The sequence below is a fragment of the Paroedura picta genome, chromosome 1, assembly GCF_049243985.1.
Source record: "Paroedura picta isolate Pp20150507F chromosome 1, Ppicta_v3.0, whole genome shotgun sequence".
NCBI lineage: Eukaryota > Metazoa > Chordata > Lepidosauria > Squamata > Gekkonidae > Paroedura > Paroedura picta.
Window position 1 is genome coordinate 32516842 of NC_135369.1, and position 16697 is coordinate 32533538.

General features: G+C 43.4%; 2 long non-coding RNA genes across 2 annotated transcripts; both read left to right on the forward strand.

Moving 5' to 3' along the window:
• Positions 1-95: 95 nt before the first annotated feature.
• Positions 96-3767, forward strand: LOC143835279 (uncharacterized). The gene is made up of 3 exons (XR_013230062.1): positions 96-253; positions 2253-2385; positions 3554-3767. It is a non-coding gene; the product is annotated as an uncharacterized LOC143835279 (long non-coding RNA).
• Positions 3768-11185: 7418 nt separating this feature from the next.
• On the forward strand, positions 11186-16062 carry LOC143835285 (uncharacterized). Its single transcript, XR_013230063.1, has 3 exons — positions 11186-11343; positions 13095-13227; positions 15859-16062. It is a non-coding gene; the product is annotated as an uncharacterized LOC143835285 (long non-coding RNA).
• Positions 16063-16697: the final 635 nt, after the last annotated feature.

The window sequence follows — 16697 nt, forward strand, 5'->3', positions numbered from 1 at the left end:
TGGACCCCACTGAGTTCTGTGGTAAGAAAGAGGCATGAACTTCCGGTGTGTGAAAATTTCGCCATGTTGTAATTCTCCCCAAACCTCAATAAATACAGACTCTCTGTTGCCATTTCATCAAGAGCTTCAGGTTGGTTCCAAACACTCTTCTTCTGAGTCCAGCAAAGTCAAGACTGTACCAAGCTCAAACCAGCCATGAAGATCCTTTTCCTATTCTTTGCCATCCTCTTATTCACCTTTCAAGCCATTCCAGGTAAGAGATTGGAGCAAGTGAAATAATATGGCATTAGTAGCCTAAGATGGGTAGTTGATTAGCCGCTCTTGCCAGGTAGTCATTAACTATTGACATGTTAATTGGTTTTAATGTATTTTATGGGGGTTTTATACTGTTGTAACCCGCCACGAGCCGCAAGGGAGTGGCGGGAAATAAATTCAATAATAATAATAATAATAATAATAATAAGATGTAAGAACAGGTCAACAGCTCTTCCACTTGAGTATAAGGCATGTGTGTAAGTATACCTTATACTAGTTTTTTTTTTCTCAGAAGCCCCACAATGTTCAATGAACACTTGCCTCATGTTTCAGATTTCTGGCTCAGAAGGTGATTTTTTTTTTTTTTGCCTTCTTGTTGGCACTCCTTCAGTCCTCTGCATAATTGGCCCTGTGAGAGGCATACGTGCTTTGTGGAATGCCTCTGCTTCCTACTTCCCCTACTTTTGACTCCCATCTGACAAATGTTTCTGCATCCCTGAAAGCTTCCCTAAGGTCATTTCTCTCATTGCCATGCTGAAGGTTCATTCAGCAGCAGCAGCAGCAGCCTAGCTGATTTGACAATGGTGAGTTTTGTGAAATGATGAGTTTGTGAAACCAAAATTCAGCAAATGAGTGATCTTGTTGATCTTGGTAAACATATGTTGGCTTCATTTGCTTGGGCCAGGATCTTCTGTTGCTGGAAAGTATCTGAGGGCAGCTGGAGGAAACAAGCCAGGCTTAGACCAGGGTGTTCACATTGAGGCATTATAAGAAATCATAAGAAGATTCGGTGTTTGATTGCTTAGTGTCAATCCCTGGTTTCTGATCTTGGTTCTCTGTGCCCTTTTGGAATAATGATGTAGGTCAAGTTCAGGAAATCAGAGGAACCACTGTTAATCTGTTAATTGAGGCTGAGCTTTTCACGTTCCTGCAGTCAAAATTGCTTCATGATTCAGGAGGTGGCATTTCCTCTGTGATTTCAATGGCACAGGGCCATTTCCCATAGAATCGTAGAGTTGGAAGGTTCCATACAGGCTATGTAGTCCAACTCCCTGCTCCATACAGGATCAGCCTAAAAGCATCCATGATCTGTCCAGCTGCTGCGTTTAGTATTAATATAGCACAGCTGTCTAAAGACATTTTTGCTGATTCACTGTATGAATTTTAATTGATGGAATGGGCACAGTAATAAACTAGAACTAGTGTGTTTAAGGAGAAAGTATGTTTTTTCCCCTCAGAATATTAGCATACCATCATTACTGAGTGCAAGTTTATTTTTACTGGGGGAAGGGTGTTCAATAGCCATCTTTCTGTTACTGCTGGTGACTTCCATAATTTGGCACAGTGGGTTGTCCACCTCCAGGTGGGAGCCTAACTATCTCCTGGAATTACAGCTGATCACCAAACAACAAAGATCAGTTCCCCTGGAGAAAATGGCTGAAGTGGAGAGCAGATTCCACGGCATGATACCCTACTTCAATTATAGTCAACCTGTGGTCCTCCAGATGTCCATGGACTACAATTCCCATGAGTCCCTGCCATCAAATGCTGGCAGGGACTCATGGGAATTGTAGTCCATGGAAATCTGGAGGAACACAGGTTGACTACCCCTGTCCTACCTTACTCTGTTCAAGCCCCACCCCAGGGTCTCCCCACCAAATCTCCAGAAATTTCCCAACCCAGAGGTGGCAACCCTATCTAACACATCTGTTTCCCACATTGCTGTCTTGAGAGGAAGGAAGTTGTAATGTGGGAACTGGTGTTATAAGTAATGATTTAAAAAAAAAAGCCTGCTTTCCAAATTAATCAGCAACAGGAACCTAGAAAAGAGTGGCTAATTAATTATCTTTGAGGCAAATGCAAAGTAAAATGTGACATTCCTTTACAAAGAGAACTGAGAAGACATGGGCCAGATGGGAAGTCCTTGCTGTGGATTCTCCTCCCTCTCCTATGGCAAACTGAAGAGCATCCCTTTTTGTTTCCTTTTCTTCTGGCAGGATATGCTTACCCTTCTTCAGATACCCTGGAATGCAGAAGGAGTGGGGGTTTCTGCAAGCGTTACTCATGCCCTGGGATTACTGAGCGTACAGGAGGGACCTGTGAGGACGGATTTCTGATATGCTGTAAACGGTAAAAGAAAATCCCTTGTTTGCAAGAAGGGGGCAATGGGTGTAGGCCACCGGAAAGTAGATTTAAGATAAAAGATTAAGAAGATCTTTTATCTATCCAACTAGTAAAACTGGCTAAATAGACTGCAAGACTAATCCCGCATGAAATTCTCGGTCTACTAAAATTATAGCCAGTTATAACTGCTTTTTTCTGAGATGCCATTCATTTGAAGCAGGCTTGCTAGTTAATTTGGGCACTTTTCAAGGAAAAGAATATTTCAAATCAACAACATATCTAAAAGATCACAGGGAAGCCTGAGGCTACAGGGATTTGCAGGGGAGTGTAAGGCATGGTACATGTCTCCATAGGATCTCCAAGTGGCCAGCTGGTGTGGGTTTTGCTTTCACTGTATTCATTGGATTCATCTGCCAGTGTAGTGTTTTGTTCTCAGAAGAATGAGAGTGAAGAATTGACACATTCAGCAAAAATTCAGCTCATTTTGTTTGGGGGGGGGGTTGCTGTACTTTATCTTGTGGTGCTTTCACACACTGCATTTGGAATCCATTTTCAGTGGACCTTGCAACTAGATTGTTCTATAACAATTGGCAAAATCTGTGGCAAACAATCACTAAAGTGCACTGAAAGTGGATTCCAAGTACAATATTCAGTGTGTGTGGGTGTGTGAAAGTGTGATTGGTTATCCTCTTCTGCGTCATTCCCTGTTCTAAGAGATGGTTCTGAATTGGGCAACTTGAACTACACATAACATTCTAAATGTAGCTGCATTCTAAACTTATGTAGCTACCTTACGACTGCCATGTTCTTCTCAATTATTCTAGTAATATCCTAAACTGGCATCATTCACTGCAACCGCTCAGTGAAGCAGTGATCACAGGAAGTATCTCAACATCCCTTCCTTCATCATTAGCAAAACTACCTTATTGATACAAGGGACTTATCTGCTCCCCCTTGATTCAGTTTTTGGAAGGACAGTCAGATTTTGCCATTTCTTTGATATGTTGCCCGCTTTTCACTTATTCAAATATGGACAGCCTCCATCCTATCATTGAAGTATTACCTTGTGGATTGGTCCTTGGCTTAAAGGTAGAATGATGAAGACTGTCTTTCAAGGGCATGAAAAGAATATTGACAGGGTTAATGTCTATATTTTGATCTTTTCTTTGTGTAGGCCCTATAGAGATGGTCGCGTACAGTGAACCAATCATGGCCGACAAAATCAGACCTCTGCCATGCAGGAGAAAGCCTGACTCTTCTGGATATTGATGGTACCATCTTCCAAATGAGGAATGCGGAATTGAGCATTTGGCCTGTGCTGGAGAAAAATCTGTCCACCAACCATGTTCTGTTTGTAATAAAATAAAAGTGATGTAAAATTATATAAATTGGTCAACAATACTTCATTAACTGCATTACTATTGGAATGATAAGCAGGCCCCAGTTTTAAAGGAATGGTCAAATATTCATTGCTGACTACAATAACATTACTTGCCCTCTTAAAAGAAGACACAAGAGCACCTTGGAGCATCACCAGTTGAAGAGCTCCATTTTGCAGGCCCTCAGCTCTCCCAGGAGCTCATTCCACCAGGTGGGCCAGGGACATCTCATGGGCCAGGGACCTCCAGCCTATTAGCATTTTCAGAGTGCAAGGCTCTGTGTGGGCCACAGGGAGTTAGGTGGTCCTTTAAGTACACAGAGGCCAGATGACAGATGTCCTTGAAGATTAAAATCAAGATCTTGAACCAGATCCGATATTCAACTGGTAGCCAATGCAGCCGTCTTAGTGTAGGTGGGATGTGAGATCTCTGATGCCATATTGAGGACCCTATCTGCTGCATTTTGTACCAGCTGTAATTTTTCGGGTCAGGAACAAGGGCCGGCCTGTGTAGAGTTATAGAAATCCAGCCTAGAGGTTACCATCACATGGATCACTGTGGTTAGGTGCTCCTGGGACAGACGGAGTGCTCGTTCCCTTGCCTGGCAAAGATGAAAAAATGCCAGCTGGGCTACTTTAATGACCTAGGCCTCCATAGATAGGGAGCCATCCAGGATTACCCCAAATTCCTGGTGGTCAGCAAGTTATGGATCTAGAATGATAATGTTTTAGAATCAGTAAACTGCAAGGGCCTCCCCCCCCCCCAATTTATTGCCCGGCATTCCCCTAAGGCTCGTGGCGGGTAACAACATATAAAACCCAATAAAGCCCCTAATATATCCTATGAAAACAAATACACCGTCCAACCCAACCAACCCAACAGCAGCGGCATTCCCAGGAAGGAGACCAGGGAGCACTGCATATATAGCCCTGAGAGGGGAAGGGGGGAAGGGGGGCCCGATCTTACAAGGAGGCGCCAGCCTCAACCATAGGCTTGGTGGAAGAGTTCCGTTTTGCAGGCCCTGTGGAAAGTTGATAAATCCTGCAGGGCCCGCAGGTAGGGGCAAGGACCAAGAAGGCCCTGGCCCTGGTCAAGGCCAGGCACGCGTCCTGAGGGTTGGGAATCACCGACAAATTTGTCCCCGCAGAGCATAAGGCCCTGTGGGGGGCATAGGACACCAGGTGGTCCCTCAAGTATGTGGGTCCCAGACCGTGGAGGGCCTTAGAGGTTAACCTTGAATCTGATCCAGCTAGCAATCGGTAGCCAATGCAGCTGCCTCAGCACAGGCTGGATGTGGGTCCTCCAAGATGTTCCTGTGAGGACCCTAGCAGCTGCATTTTGCACCAGCTGTTATTTCCGGGTCAGGCGCAAGGGTAGGCCCGCATAGAGCAAGTTGCCTTCATGAAGTATCATGTCCTAAGTCTGCCAATAATTCATTGATTCATGGTACAGCTTAAATATGACACTAGACCAGCCATTCTCAACTTTTTTACCATTAGGAAACTCCTGAAACCTTCTTCAGCCTTTAATTGTGCAGAATACAATTGGGAACTATACTCAGGGGCTTTCTCCACCGGGATCCTTGTAGCAAATTGTTTGCTGAACGAAAAATCGCCATTTAAAATAGTGGAATTCGTCGTTATGCATACCTGACTTGGAGTGGAATCCAGTTGCGTTTCCATCGTTTCCCACAAGCTTCCGGTCTCAGCAAAAATCGCTAGAAAGGAAGCGCTATTGCCAAGCTCGTCCCGCCCCTGGCCGACAAGCAGGCAATGGGCGGCCATTAGCATGCTCCCAAACAGCCCCTTTCCCTTTAAGAAAGGTTTTAAAAAAAAAACACACACCCGTTGCAATGAATATGCGTTGATTCGTTGCAACGGAGAGACCCATCCAGCTGGCAGGTGTGTTTGAGCTGCCGTTTCATCGTTGCCACGCTCCCCCCGAGTGAAAAAAAAATCCCCCCCCTCACAGGCGCGATTTTCGGCCGAAAACAGTGTGAAAAATAAAGGGAAAATACATCAGCAAACGGGCTTCTCTGTTGTTTGTGCTTAGTGACTAAACAGCTCTGGGGAGGGACCGAAGCCGGGGAAGCCTCTAAACGGAGGCTCGCCGGTGCATTGATCTCTGCTCGCTCGGAGAGAAAAAAATGGCGATCGCTTCGCCGGAAGATCAGAGGAGAGAGCCAGGGGGAGGGACTTTGTAGAAACCACAACAATGGTAACGCACAGAAGTTTCCCGCTAGTGTTGCAGATTGGTTGCAGGAGTGTAGCGCTTTCCGGAGGTTGAATCCACTTTTGGGGATTTCCCTGAAAGCGCTACAAGGAAGCGCTTTTTGCGGATCGGTTTCAGGTGTGTGGCAGATTGTCAACAACGTTGTGCATAATGGCAAAACTGTAGCGTTTTCAATTGGCAACCATTGTGCGATTTTGAAGGAGTGCGGAAAGCCCCTCAATATGCCCGCAAATTTGGAAAACTCAACAATGGCCACAGGATTGGAAAAGGTCAGTTTACATTCCAATCCCAAAGAAGGGCAATGCCAAAGAATGTTCAAACTATCGCACGACTGCACTCATTTCTCATGCTAGCAAAGTTATGCTCAAAATTTTAAAAGCTAGGCTCCAGCAATATGTAGACCGAGAACTTCCAGAAGTACAGGCAGGATTTCAAAGAGACAGAGGAACTAGAGATCAAATTGTCCACATACGCTGGATCATGGAGAAAGCTAGGGAGTTCTAGAAGAACATCTACTTCTGCTTCATTGACTATGCTAAAGCCTTTGATTGTGTGGAGCACAACAAATTGTGGCAAGTTCTTAAAGAGATGGGAATACCAGACCATCTTATTTGTCTCTTGAGAAACTTATATGCAGGTCAAGAAGCAACAGTGAGAACTGAACATGGAATCTCTGATTGATTCAAAATTGAGAAAGGAGTTCGGCAAGGCTGTATACCTTGCCTATTTAACTTGTATGCGGAGCACATCATGAGAAAGGCGGGGTTAGATGAGTCACAAATTGGGATCAAGATTGCAGGGAGAAATATAAACAACCTCAGATATGCAGATGATACCACTCTAATGGCAGAAAGTGAAGAGGAACTAAAGAGCCTGTTGATGCGGGTGAAGGAGGAGAGTGCAAAAGTTGGCTTGAAACTCAACATCAAGAAAACAAAGATCATGGCATCTGGCCCTCTCAATTCCTGGCAAATAGATGGGGAAGAAATGGAGATAGTGACAGATTTTATTTTCCTGGACTCCAAGATCACGGCAGATGGGGACTGCAGCAAAGAAATTAAAAGATGCTTGCTCTTCATGAAGTATCATGTCCTGAGACTGCCAATATTTCATTGATTCTTGGCACAGCTCAAATATGACACTAGACCAGCTATTCTCAACTTTTTTACCATTAAGAAACTCCTGAAACCTTCTTCAGGCTTTAATAGTGTAGAATACAATTGGGAAGCACAGCTGTGTACACAGCCACATGGGCTCCTAACCACCCCACTCCCTTCAGTTCTATCATTGGTCATGGGGGGGGGCAGATCAACATGACCATATATGATCATATCACCCAATAAATCTTTAGCAAATGAAAAAAAAAACAAGTAAACTCTGGAAGGTTTTCACAAAACCCTAGTGGAGAAAGCCTGTACTAAATCTTAAAAGACAGTTTCTAAAGAGAAATACACTGATTTCCCAAATCGTCATATTAGTACCCAATCCTCGAATATCTTTCTCATTCTAAAATCTCAAATCCAAATGCTAAAATAAGTTGAGCCATGTAGCTTCAACCTTTGCAGAATCAGGACCCATCTTTATTGCCCAGAAAGCAGTACTGGACATGCTAATTTAAAACATACGATGGGAATACATTTGCCATCAGAATAACAACTAAGAGCTGGTGTTGTAACTCTAACTTGTGTAGATAGTTGAGGAAGTAAGGTTATCAACTCCAGGCTGTGGCTGATTCTGTTCTGCTGGACTTCTATTCCACTTGTTTTTTTTGCAATGGAGGATGGTGGCAACTCCTTTCGGGGCCCCTAGAATTGGAATCTCTAGTCCAGAGTTTTGAAACTTGTGGGTTCTTCTGAAGAGAGGCACCAGCAGCTATGCTGAAAATTTGATGTTTCCACCTCAAAAAGAGGCCCTCTAGATAGATTCTCCACTGAGTATAAAGGTCCCCTAGGATATAATGGAGCCCCAAAAATTCAGGATTATCAAAATTCCCAAATCTGTATACCATAATAGGATTGAGATTTGGAATATCAAGAAATGCCAATATTTGGGGAATCCAATATACCCAAACACCCCAATGAACTTTTTGCACCACCACTTCTTAGCCAGGAAAGTGGGTGTCTTCCTGAACACTTCAAACAGGCCATTTCATAAAGTGGCAGTTGTAATGGAGAAAGAATGTGTACAGGCTGCTGTTAAGTCTGGCCCTTTGCAGGCTGGCCCCTGCAGACAGTTCTGCTGAAGTGAACAAAGCTGTCATGGCTGAGCAGAGGAGGAGAGGCAGTCATAGGCCTATTATGCACGGCCGCCGTAGCGGCGGTTGGCAGTCGCATGGAAAACGCGGAGGAGGAAGAAGCGAGGCAAACCGCAAACACACGGGATGGAACACAACGGCGGCAAAACCCGGAGAAGCCACCAGCTGCGGCCGACAAGGCGGCGATGTGGAGCAAACAGGAAGGGAGGCGAGCGCGGTGCTGACCAAGGCTGGGTCGCCAAGCAGGCCAGGCACGCGCAAGCGCAGGCCCTGGCCCTGCAGGAAGAACCAAAGGGCAAGGAAGGGGAGAGAGCAAGCACACCAGAAGCCCTGTACACCACGGACCTCCCCGATTATGCATGCAGCCACTCCGGCGCCACTTCTGGTTGCTCGCTGGTCGTCCGGGAAGCTCCACTTTCTTCCGCGTTTCGCTAACGCGGATTTTTCGGCGGCCTAAGTCGACTCTGTGCCCGGCTGCCACCGCTGGCATGCATTATTGGTGATATCCTCTGCTGCCATTCCACCCCGAATGCGGACCTTCCCCTCCATGCATAAGAAGCCATACAGATAAAAGAAATCAAGGCCATGAAGGGCTGTGCATGTGGTAGTCAGTATCTTAAAGTGAGCACAGTAACAAATGGGCAGCCAATGGAGTGTCTGTAGAATGGGTGTTGACTTGCAGGACAGCATTTTGAGTTGGAATACGATGCAACACACAGTTATTGGGTATAAATATCGCCACAGCCTTATTTCCTCCCCATGGGAGGGTTGACACTGCATGGGAGGGTTGGCACACCAAAACCCTAGTTTTTCCTTGTTCCAACTGTCCTTTTTGGAAAAACTGGACAGAATTCCAAAGGTGCCCAGTGGCTCAGAAAAGCCAAGGACCTCTGGCCAGGCCGCAGAACATACCATGAGTTACAAGACCAAATGGCAATTTGAACCCTGGTCTAACATTTTAACCATTGCATGTTGCTATCAAATGTAGGAAGCAAAAAAGCTTGACTTTGCTGAACACTTCTGCTACTTGTGCTTAAGTGAGCAATTCAGCAATGTGGCAATCAGCGGGAAATGTTACTGCTTGGGAATTGAAAATGTCCATTAAGTTAACCATGCACAAAAGCTTCAGTTAAACATAAATGACACATAGAGATGTCTCCTACTCTTTGTTCCCAGCCTCTGGAATCCCATAATTTTTAACAAGGTTGTTCTATTTGAAAACTGTGCCTAAAAGACATTAATAGCCTCACTCTCAATGAGTACTTTAAATATAGTTATTTAGCACTGTATCTAATAGTAAACTGGCTGTCCTTTGTGTGGATGACAGAAGCAGACTGAATATCAGAAATGGAGAACAGGGGGCCTGGGTCGGGACAGGGCTCGGTGGCACCCGGGATGGTGGCAACATCGAGCATAATTGGGGATTTGCCCCAAAGCCCTGTCCACCTCCAGCTCGGGCAGTCCGCCCTGTGCATAATCAGTCTATGGCAGCTTTTAAACATTCAAAAGCATGAGATAAATCCTTAATATCATCATCAGCTAGTAACTCCTAGTGCTACGCCATGTCAGCTATCAAATATCACAGACCTCCTTCATTAACAAAAAGATGGAAGAAAATCTATATATGAAAAAGAATAATCAAAATATACACCCTACAAGAATCATCTCCATATAAAGGTAAAAGTAAAGGTATCCCCTGTGCAAGCACGGGGTCATGTCTGACCCTTGGGGTGACACCCTTCCTACACTCAGGAAGTGTAACAAAAATTATTAACAATAAAATATAAAAAACAGTAGAAATACATTAAATTTTTTCTGCTATATATAACCTCCCAATCAAATTAGATTGGTAGTCACATCTGTTTCAGGGGGCGGGCTTGGAAATGTGTTCCACATAAAAAAAAGACTGTTAATTAAATGCACCTGGAGTATATAATAAAGATAATGGTGATGGTATTTTAGATAAGGGAAAATGCAGTATTAATGTTTATGCATTATTCTAAAACAATATTTAAAAATATTAATGTCTAGGTAAAAGAGAGCTATGATATCTTAGGTGGTTTAAGGGGGGAAATACTAAAAATAGGTTAAAGTAGTTAATCTTGGGAAGTTACTGAGATAGTGGGCATTTTTGGATTAGAAAATTGTACTATTGGTGTTTTCAGTATTGTCCTGAACCTAGATGTTGGATGACAGGATGGTTTGGGAATATGAATCTGATATTGGACAAAAATACTGAAAATAACTGTCATATGAGAATAGTTTGAAAAAGCCTTATTAAGTTAAATTTTTTAATTAAGAAATAAGATGCATTTTCTGTTCATGTTTATGGAGGTAGAGGGAAAGTGTAATAGTTGATGTCCTGTGCAAGTTTCATCTTCTGTTCTGTATTAAAGTAAAAAAATAAATATCCAAAATAGGAGAAAATGTCCAGATCTGGAGCATGTGATTATGCTGAGAATCAGTGGTAAGTATTAGGCATCAGACATTCACAGAGAAATCCAGGGGGCATTTTTAACGGGGAATTGCTTTCTACTCTGTATGACCTACTGTTTCTGACCTTTTCATATGAAGCAGATATAGCCCAAACAATTGATGCTTGGTTAACCATAAATAATTTCATCATCTCTTTAATTGGTCTACATTATAACAAAACTAGAATAGAGGACCACAATTGGCATTTAGCCAGCAAATGAGTAGCCATAGCAATCAGGACCAAAGCCTACATTGTTGAGACCCACCCTGCTTTTCCTCCAATCTCAGATATTTTATGAGGAACAGCCCACGCTTGGCTGGAAAAAGTCATCTGGGTCATCTGGTCACCCTTCAAGTTAAACAGTAATAGGTGTATTACATAGGGCTACAGGACGGGAATTAGAGTGTTTGTACCCCAGGCATGGACGTCCCGATGGTCAGTCATTAATGAAATTTCATCATGGAATTTTCTGCAAACCTTAATAAATACAGACTCTTCACTGACATTTGAAACATTCTTCTTCAGCAGACTGCAAAAACAGGACTGCACTAACCTTCCACCAGCCATGAGGATCCTTTTTCTTTCCTTCGCCATCCTCTTAATCTCCTTCCAAGCAGTTCCAGGTAAGAGACTGGGGGAAATGAAACTCTACAGATTACAGGCATAAGATTTAAGGACAGGACAAGAACAATACCACTGTGTATAAGGTATTTATCCCTCATCCTAAACATGTTTATTCTGAATTAAGCCCCACGATGTTCAGTGAACATTTGTCTCAGGTAACTGTGGTCAGAAGCTGAAACTGGTTAGTGTTCTGGCTGCTGTTGCTCCAGTTCTCTTCATGCTTGGATGAGGAGGAGTCTGGCAACCCCACTGTTTAAGTGCCATGTGGGGGGACTCTGCTTCCTATTTGCTCTCCTCTTGACTGCCATCCAAATTGCTGCTGCTGCTCTGCTGAAAAGTTCCCTAAGCTAATTTGTCTCATTGCCACAGTGAAGCTCACTTCTAGTAAATTGAGACCTCATGATATTCAACTTTGCTTAAAGTTTGAGCCCAGTGGCACCTTTAAGACCAACAAAGTTTAATTCTGTGTATAAGTTGCTGTGTGCATGCACATATAAGCTTGTATACAGAATTACTTTGTTGATCAACCTGACTACCCACCTGAAACTATGACTAGTTTATGAAATTGAGTTCAACAAGCAAAGATCACTGTGATTCTTACTTATACAAATGCTGATTTCATTGACTTTGCTTGGGACAGGTATCTCTGATATGGAATGCATAAGGACACACTTAAGAACCAAGCCTGAAGAGGCCAGGATGTCCACATTCATACATTATACACACATTCTACATTATAGCTATGTATGTGTTTGGATGGCTAGTTTCAAGGCAGGATTTCAAATCCTGGTTTATTGGAACCTAACATCATAATTTATGATGCAGGCTGAGTTCAGATCATAGTTAATTCAATTAAACAATGGTTTTCTTGTGTGTTCACTGAGACTTATTTTCCATACCTCCACAGAGAGAGTGGCTTCATAATTCAGACAATGGAACAGAGGGAATTTAAAACATGGCCATGTGTTCTGTCTTTTTATCTGATTTGACAGGCCAGCTCTCTGTCGCTGCTAGAGATGTCTATTATTTGTTGTGATACCTCCTCTATCTATTTTCCACACTGCTTTCTTGAGAGGGGTGGAAGTCATGATGTGACAAAGTCATGCCAAAATAAGGGAAAGTCGTGGTGTCACAACAACTGGAATAGAGGAGGAAACATCTGTTTCACTAATCACTTAGGGACACCATGGAATTAGAAGAAGAAGAAGAAGAAGAAGAAGAAGAAGAAGAAGAAGAAGAAGAAGAAGAAGAAGAAGAAGAAGAAGAAGAGTTGGTTCTTATATGCCACCTTTCCCTACCTGAAGCAGGCTCAAAGTGGCTTACAGTCGCCTTCCCATTCCTCTCCCCACAACAGACACCCTGTGGGGTGGGTGAGGCTGAGAGAGCCCTGACATCACTGCCCGGTCAGAACAGTTTTATCAGTGCCGTGGCGAGCCCAAAGTCACCCAGCTGGCTGCATGTGGGGGAGCGCAGAATCTAACCTGGCATGCCAGATTAGAAGTCCACACTCCTAACCACTACACCATGGAATTAGTACCACAGATCTAAAATCTAGTGATTTAATCTTTTCTATTAGAGGTAATGTGTCCATTTATTGACAAGGCAAATTCAAAGTGAAATAGGGGATTGCTGAAAAGGAGTGGGAAATCAGGCAATCTGGTCAAGATCTGAAGTTCTTTCTTCAGATCCCTTCCTTCCACTCCTATAGCAAACTCAATAAAGTCTTTTCCCGTTTCTTTTCTTTTGGCAGGAAATGCTCAGCCTCAAGGAGATACCATGGAATGTGTGCTGGGTGGAGGTTTCTGTGCCAAGGGGACATGCCCTGCACATTCTCAGCCTACTGGAGGGACCTGTGTGAACAATTTCTTGACCTGCTGTAAATGGTAAGGAACCAGCAACATGGTTGAGGCTAGACGAAGGGACAATGTGTTTCTATCACTGAAAAATAGATTTATTTATTTATAGTCGACTTTGTATGACTGCCCCTCCTGATGAACTGGCTGTGGGCAGTTTACAACATTGTATGATACATACAACAACCTTATATAATAAAGCAACATAAAGCATTACTCAACTAAGACAGTTAAAACAAGTTAAATTGCATTTCACTTTCAATATGATACGAGCATCTGTGAGCCTTGCCTTCGGTGCTTCTCCCATTCCAGGGTGAGAGGTTGGGGGTCTTGTAGGAGAATAAAATATTAGGAAGACATCTGAAATCCAAGTAATAAAGAAGGTGAAATAAAGAAGTTGTTGTTATTATTTCAATTTATATCCTGCCGTTCTCCAAGGGCTCGTGGCAGGTCACATGAAACAATGTAATTTAGATGGTTAAGAGCCCTAACACTTGTAGTCCTAATCCCACTGGAAACCTTTCCTGATAAAATAATAACCAGAGGCTTATCTCCAAGGCAGCAGGATCTGAGTCTTTTCTGTGGGAACACTGAAAGAGACCCCTTGACTTCCCCTTACCTTTCATTTTTAGAAAACAGCTGAAAACAGCTCAGTTTAGGAGTGAGAAGTGCAATTAGAAGGCTACTTTGTGTTGGGTCTGTGGCTCAAGGAACACGGAGGCACTGGAATCTTTCAGCTCCTTATTGGTGACAGTTCATAGTACAAGAGAGAACCAAGACTTCACTAGAAAAGCCCTGAACAAATCCCCCAATATGTACAGACAGAGGACAATGGATCCATCAGCAGCTGTGGGTGACTGGACATGTGGTAGTTTAAACTGATTGGATCCATGGAGGATCCTGTTGCAAGCCAAGTCAGGCTGACAATATGAATCTACTGGATTCCACAGGGAAGCCAGCCTGCCACAAGCCAGGTAGCTTAGAATCTTGATCCTGCCTTGGACCTCAAGATCAGTCCTTGGCAGAATTGCATACCCAACACTTTGCATGCTGAATTTTCAAATATCAGTTCTGGCTGCTGTTTTTCAGATGTCATTCATTGGGAGCAGGTTTGCTAGCTACCTTGGACACTTTGAATTGGAAAGGCTATTTCAAATCTATACTTAAATACCTTGTGTGGGGTGGCAGAAGCCCTGAGGTTGCAGGGATCTACAGGAGAGAAAACTGCAGGGAACTGAGAGTCTATATTAGTGTCTTCAAGTTGGGGGAATACTCCACAACTAGGGTAGGCTTTGCTTTCGCTGGACTGTTATTAGCTCGAACACTCATGTTTTACTCTCAAAATAATGAGTGGATGACTATCTATTTATATGGGGGAAACAAAGTCATTTAAAACACTGTTCTTCCCTCCTCTGTTGTATCCCTGCAACAAATCTTTGGTTTAAGCAAGACTGAGAGTCTGGGCCAAGGTCACCTGATGAGCTTCCATGAAATTGTGGAGCTAGGAACCTGGATCAGTTTTGCTCCAGTTAAAAAATAAATTAGCCAGGGGTGGTGGTCTCGAAGAGTATGTGAGAAATTTTTGCCTATCTTGTTTACCCTTTTCCACAACATTGCCTATAATATATCTTTCTGAATTGGAAGACGAGAACTATACGTTATATATCTAAAGGAGGATTCATCATAATGTAAGCAGTGAGAAAATTTGCCCAATCTTTTACCAGTTTTTTGTTACATTTGTTGGGATAGTTTGTCTGTCAATCTTCATGGTCCATAGGTACAGGTAAAGGTATCCCCTGTGCAAGCACCGAGTCATGTCTGACCTTTGGGGTGACACCCTCCAGCGTTTTCATGGCAGACTCAATACAGGGTGGCCTTGCCAGTGCCTTCCCCAGTCATTACCGTTTAACCCCACCCCCTACCAACCTCAGAAGGATGGAAGGCTGAGTCAACTTTGAGCCGGCTTCTGGGATCGAACTCCCAACCTCATGGACATCACTTCAGACAGCATTTCTGCTACTTACCACTCTGCACCAAAGATGCTCTCATGGTCCATAGAGACCTTTAAGACTCTATTGGAGCAAAAGACCAATCTGACTGCTCCTAATTCTGGGGGAAAGTTTAATTTTGACATTTCTTCAAGAAATTGCAAACCCTTAATTCCATTCTATGAGCCTCTTGTGGTGCAGAGTGGTAAGGCAGCAACATGCTGTCTGAAACTGTCTGCCCATGAGGTTGGGAGTTCGATCCCAGCAGCCGGCTCAAGGCTGACTCAGCCTTCCATCCTTCCGAGGTCGGTAAAATGAGTACCCAGCTTGCTAGGGGATAAATGGTAATGACTGGGGAAGGCACTGGCAAACCACCCCGTATTGAGTCTGCCATGAAAACACTAGAGGGCGTCACCCCAAGGGTCAGACATGACCCAGTGCTTGTACAGGGGATACCTTTACCTTTACCTTTAATTCCATTCATTTAAAAATGAGAAACACTCAATCTTCCATTTATCTGGGTAGCCCCATTCCTTCATCAACATTTTATCACCACATGTATCTAACCATGGCCTGCTGGTAGACTGCTGAAATCTTGATAATTGCCTTTCAAAAGTATGTCAAGAAAAATGTTAGTAGTTGATTCTTATATCTTGATCTTTTCTTTGTGTAGGCCTCGCCCAGAATGATACAGTCATAATAGACAACATAACACTCCGGATGATGAAGAAAACCTACCTAGTTCTGAAACTGATGATACCAACTCCCAGGTCTTGAATGAAGAAAACATCATATGGACTGTGAAAGAAATACCACGGAAAACTTGGACAACATTTCAGTCTGTAGAATAAAAGTGTAATAAAATTATAAAACGTGATTCCACATAGTTAATTACAGATGCATACGCAGAAAATAGTGAAATCAAAACCAGTTTCCAAGGAACGGTCACACAAATTATGGGGCTAAACTGTTCTATCAAAAATAACTTATTGTACCACGTCCTTGAATGAAGATACAAGTTCCCTCAGGCACCTTACCTCCCCCTCTTTAAAATAGTAGCTAGTGCTACAAAGAGAATCCAATCTGGAAGCAAAAAGAAAGTTATCGCCAGATTTAACCCCCCCCCCACACACACACATACACACGCATGGACTTAATTCTGCACTTACTAGAGCCATTCAGGTTGCAATGCATTGGTAGGCAGTATACAGTCTGCCTGAGGTGAGGTCGGGGAGACAGAACGTGGCCTCCCAGAACCCCGCAGGACAGGTGATATGTGAAAGATAGCAGTGCATTGCACAAGACAAGACAAGACAGATACTGGTGTCCTGCTCAGCTGAGCCCTGCACAAAGTCCTCCAAAGGCTGCTCTTTGACAACTATTAAAGTATTCTAAAATCTACAGCCATACTTGAGCATCTGTTTTCATATGGCTAGAAATCCTAAGATTATGACCCTCAAACAGGTAACACAGAGGCAAGAATAAGGTAGAACAACTAAACAAATTACCCAC